A 5,859-nucleotide genomic window follows, 5' to 3' on the forward strand; every position below is an offset into this window, starting at 1 on the left:
TTTATATTTTAAAATGTCAACAATGTTATTCTTTTTTTTATAAAAATTCATCAAAATTTTCAAACCAAACTCATAAAATTAATTATATTCTTCAATATAATACAAATTTTATGAAATTCGTAATGCAAATCTTCAAATAAATTCATATTTTCATTATTTATTTGATGTTGTTAGAGATAAATTACTAAATCAGAAAAAATAAATAAATAACTAAAACGTTAACTGAAATTAAGTTAAGAGATCACATGTGCTATTTAACATATAAAATAATCCAACGGTTATTGTGGTGACAAATGTGTTAGATTTGTAGTTGCAAACAATCAAATTCCTATAAGAGTTGGTTGCATCAAATTAATCAAAACCATTTTGATAATTAAATTAATAATATTTTATTTATTTTAAAAAATATTATTACCATTAAAAATAGTAACGAAAGTGAATAAATCACATGTGTCATTTTTTAATTAATTAACTATTTCAATCCGTTATTTTAATATTCGATTGTTTTTTTATTAATTTGAAGTTTTAAAGTTCACGATTTTTCGTAAAAAAAATTATATATCATATACATTATTTCTATATATTGTTTTAAAAAATTTTAAAGTTTAATTCTCGTCATTTTTAAGAAATATTATTTATAATTTTTTAGGTAAATTTGACCTTTTGATTCGTTATTTTTTACCTTTGATTTTTTGTTTGCAATACACAAAAAGATTAATAATTTATTAGACATACAAATATATTTAAATTTATATATTATAATAATTATTTTAAAACTGTTAATTAAATAACAGAATTTATTCATAGGACAAGTTTGTATGAATATAATTTTTAAAGTACAAATATATTTATTTATGTTCATTCAATATTTTAAAACTTATTATTTTTATCTAAGAAAACTAGAGTAGTATTTATATTTTTCCACCAAATATAAGTGAATTTTTTATATGTTAAGTAATTGATATTTATATATTTGATGTTATTGATAATTAGTTAAAAAAATATTATTGACAGTTAGTAACAAATATTGTTGACAATTAACTACAATTTTTTTGTTTTTGGAATTTTTTTTATTAAATAACAACATCTTTTTTGTTTTTTGACTTCTTAACATTATACTTTATTTTAGTTTGAATATGTGCGACAATAAATATTTCTCTTAAGATCTTAAATATACATAAATATATTTATTTTATTGAATACAAAATAATTTTTTTACTTTTAATGCTATTATTTGTAGTACAATTGAAAAAAAAGTTAATCAAAAAAGTTATTTTAAAGTCTTAATTATAAGAAATCTTAATCAATTTTAGTACTTTTAATGCCACCAAACACGCAATACTATATTATTAATTATATATTTCTTTTAATAATTTATTATCCTCGTGGAATAGAATTATTACTTCTTTATAAAACAGTGTGAAATGTAAATTTTAGTTATTTTCACGCAATATTATTTTATTAATTTATATTTTATTCTTTTAATAAATTATTATTTTAATAAAATATAATTATTACTTCTCTAAGAAGAACATTCTATAGAATATAATTATTACTTTTTTATAAAAGACTGTGAGATGATTTTTTTTTATTATTATTAGTATATCATAATACAATGTAGTAGTCAATTATTTTAATAAAAAATTCTTGTCATTATAAAAACATAAAAAGTCCTAGTCGATCGTTATATTTTTTCAAGAAGAAATATTATTCATCTATCGTAATAAATATTTTATTAATTATCTTTTTATGTTTCAAATTATTTATTATTAATGTAATATTGTTTATTTATTTCTATTAAGATATTATTAATCTTTTATCTTAATTTACTATTATTTTTTATTAATTATAGTTAATAAAAATATTTAAATAAAACTCATTTTTTGTTAAATTATATTTTTAAAATCAATAAAATTATTTATTTATTTTTAAAAATTAGACACAAATATAACTTTCAAAATAAGATAGAATCTTTCAACACGATTCACGTGAAACCCACGCAAGGTTGAATTATTCAATGGCCAACGCATGATGCCGTATTTGTAGCTGTACACGCGAAACCGCCATGACAACATATCATTTTACTGAAGTACCCCTCAATTTTATTGTTTTTTTAAATAAAAAATAAAATACTTCCAATACCATTAAACGTGCCGCACCTAACGACACACGTCATCAAAAATCCTCACCGTTAACACAAGGAATCTCAGCCGTCCATTCTACGAAAATCCATTATAAAAGAAACGCTTGAGATCCTTATTCCTATCTCATTCAATAGCGTCTAGGGTTTCACGCCCTTTTCGTCTCGTCTTCAGTTTGAGATCTCGTTCTTCTCGCCTTTGGTTACAGATCTTGTTCTCCTCTTTCTAGTTAAACGTTTTTCTCTATAAGATCTGTATAGATCCGATGGAGATCTACATCCCGATGGTGGTTTCGTTCAGGTATCAACCGCTTTCGATTGTTTTTGCTTGATTCGTTTATGTTTTGTTAATCGTTAATTGTCATTCTCATGTTATGATATTCTTCTTTCGTAGATCTGAGACTTCGTGCGCCAGATCTACTGTCCAGAGGTGTGATCTTCGCGTTAGTCTTTGTTTGTGGGATCTGTTTCATAGAAAGTCGATTGTTCTGTCCTAAATCAAGGTTCTCGAGATATTTTTTGCAGGTTTGACGGCGAAGCGCTGAACAGATCGTAGATCCGGTTCTTAATTATGATGTTGCCGATTTCGTGATAATTCTGATGCTTCAGCCTTTGATTCTACCTATAAACAAGATGCTGTTATGAAGAATTGATCAAGATTGATGTCTTCCAGAAACTTCTTGTATACATGATGCAGATGCAGATCTTCGATTTTGTAATTATGTATATGATGATGATTGGGAGCTATGCGGGGGGATTATAATGGATGTAGGATATATCAGGATTTTATGCCTCGATTCGCTGAGCGTTTCGAGGATTGAGTCCTGGGCGATCTTGTCATCCGACCTTTGCCATGTCAGGTGCGCTTGCTTGGCAGGTCAAAAAATAATAATAAAAAAAGATTTATTGGTTTTTGAGAGAGATCGCACGGGGTTTTGCCCGGGATCTGCTCTCGTGTGGTGTGTGCCTTGCTTCTTTCCCTTATGTCTCTTTATTTTACTTGTCTCGCTCAACAATCGATATCTACAATACATAGCAACAAAACATAGCAACGATACGTAGCACAACTCTCTGCACGGAACGGATTCATTGAAGATTTGCTCCACTTCCTAACGAGGTATTGTCTAATAAATTTTCAGTAAGATCTGGAATCGTTTCATCCTTTTAAATATTTTCATTTAATTAATTACGCAATTAAAATCAATTTGAAATGGTGAAATAGTTAATTTTAATAAATCTTTTAATTTAATTATTTTGAAATTTATTTAACTAATTTGAAAAGCTTCAGTTCAAGTATTTTTAACTTATATATTGTAAATTTTATTTGCGAATGTATCATACAACATTATTGTTTTATTCATAAGCAACTTTCTCCATGCTCACACCCGTCGTTATCCGTAAATTAAAATAAATTAAATTAAGTTTAACCATTCAATGTCATTCCTAAGTGTTTCCGCCGCCTTGTCTATAATTGTGTAAATTTTTTATATTTTCATATATTTAGATTAGAAGTGGAACATTTAAAAGAAGTATTTTGTAATAGTGTAGAGGAGACATACTTCATGAGATCTATTGTTTTCATATATTTTCTTAAATGTAAATATAAATTGGAGTCACAGCTTTGGCTGTGTCGTTATTTGTAAACTAAAATGATAATTATAGACCTGTTGCCGAAGCGACGATCTTGTTGGACCATATGTTCTCAGGGAGAAATCTGTATATATTGATCGATATAGTTGTGGATACTTCGGTGGTCTTGGTCGTTGTATTCATTTAGTCCAAGAGCTCGACGACATCTCAAAGAAACTGCAGTGTGGATTGATGCGATGCTGTGGATCTAGGATTGCCTATTAATACTCCCATTCAAAGACTCGCCATTTATTAAGGTGAAGATGACCTCGGCTCTCTCATTTATGCTGATAAACAATTATAGGTCATGTGTATTATTCATTAATTAATTAGTAATTTATTAATCAGTAATTTAGTTATGCATTTTTTTCGGCTGTTACATTATGGTTATATATTATTAGTGTTGATTTTTTTTAAGCTCAATTTTTTGATTCAATGTTGTGAAGCCTCGGATGACTAGTAAATAATTCTATGGTTTGCTCTAGAACTAGGAGTCGTCTCAGATTCATGTGCAGGATTGAATTTCATTTAGTTGATTATTTGATTTCGTCTTTTTCTTATTCTGGATCTGGGATTCAATGATAATTGGTTTATATATTATTCCATTTACTTTAAAATTTAATTTTACCGTATCATTCCAGTTGTGATGCATTGAATAACTTTGATATTATCTTTTAGTTTTTTATTTAAATATTATTTATTTATATCCTGATGTTTTGCTAAGTATGGGATTCCTAGTTTAAATTTCTGATTGAATCAATTTTCAACTTAGATCTGATTGATTGTTATAAATTTTTGAATTTCTGATTTAAACTAAATTTTCAACCTATATTTTGATAATCGAATAGTATGTCTTCATTTGAATTTATGTTTACGATATATCTCTTCTATCAAAATGAGTAAATAAAATTTTATAAATAAATTTCTGCCTTCTACGTAAGACGAATAATTTTAAACAATGGAGAGATGTGTGGTTCATAATTAGGCAGTGGATTTTAGTGGTTGTCTTAAATTTAATAGGATAATAAGGGTTTAAAATGGTTGTTCAGAGCTATTTTTCCTTTCTTTTTTATACTATAAAAATTGTATTGAATAAAAATATTCTCCAATAAATTTTCAATTTTTTCGAAAACCGTAAATGTTACTAGTTTTACCATTATAAGTCATTATTTATTTAGAAATTATTGCACTTAAAATATATCTTTATTTATAGTGTTGGGTTTTAAACATATAGTATTTATGAGCTATTATTTTTGTAAAATGGTATTCAACAACTGTTTTGATGATTTAAGTCTTAACAATTTGGTGTTTAGTGTCATTAATTTTATGTTCTTTGTTAAATAATAAATTTGCTTTTCTTCGTTTTTGAGTATATATCTCTTAAATAGTGTTTCACAACACGTGCTATCTATTGTTGTTTCCCTGTAGTTATAAATTTTTATTACTTAGTATTATCATTTTGTTGATTTAGATACTGCATTTAGTACAAAATATGTCTATGTAGAACTATTTCAGTTGTTATATTTTATTTGCTCTTCTGTGGAAGTTAATGTGTTCCCTGAGTTTTACAATATTTTTATAAGACAATCTATTGTCAATCACTGCTTCAAAATCAAATATTCACACCCGATTTTTTCTTGGTGGAATTGGATTTTTAGACATTCAGAAAGATAAATCTATAGGTAGTACATTTCTCAATTACTTGGTGTCTAACGTATCTTTACCAACCCCTTCGAAGTTTTTATTGGCATTAGTGGAGGTTGTCCCCCGTATTTTAATGGTGAAATTTCAGATTAATTTAATTTAATTTTGAGTATTACATGAACTGCTATGTTTTGTAATTTCCTGTACCCGAACCACGTAGCTGGTCGAAAAATTCTTTGAAAAATCGCAATCAAATAATATTTTTTGAATATTGTCCACTACTAATAGTTCTTATCTTTGAGAAGAATCAAATTAGAACAAGCTAGCTTCTCATAATTTCCCATAGTGTTGTAAGAAAAATAGATGTTTTATATCATGAACATATTATCGTTTCTATATCATATTTCGAACCTCGTAATAGATTTGTAGCTCAATTCGGAAGAGAG

At 26.5% G+C, this 5,859-nt stretch overlaps 1 long non-coding RNA gene across 1 annotated transcript; it reads left to right on the forward strand.

Moving 5' to 3' along the window:
• The first annotated feature begins 2,263 nt into the window (after positions 1-2,263).
• On the forward strand, positions 2,264-3,815 carry LOC101506923 (uncharacterized). Its single transcript, XR_001144559.3, has 3 exons — positions 2,264-2,441; positions 2,535-2,570; positions 2,666-3,815. It is a non-coding gene; the product is annotated as an uncharacterized lncRNA (long non-coding RNA).
• Positions 3,816-5,859: the final 2,044 nt, after the last annotated feature.

Source organism: Cicer arietinum, chromosome 8 (genome assembly GCF_000331145.2).
Source record: "Cicer arietinum cultivar CDC Frontier isolate Library 1 chromosome 8, Cicar.CDCFrontier_v2.0, whole genome shotgun sequence".
Taxonomy (NCBI): domain Eukaryota; kingdom Viridiplantae; phylum Streptophyta; class Magnoliopsida; order Fabales; family Fabaceae; genus Cicer; species Cicer arietinum.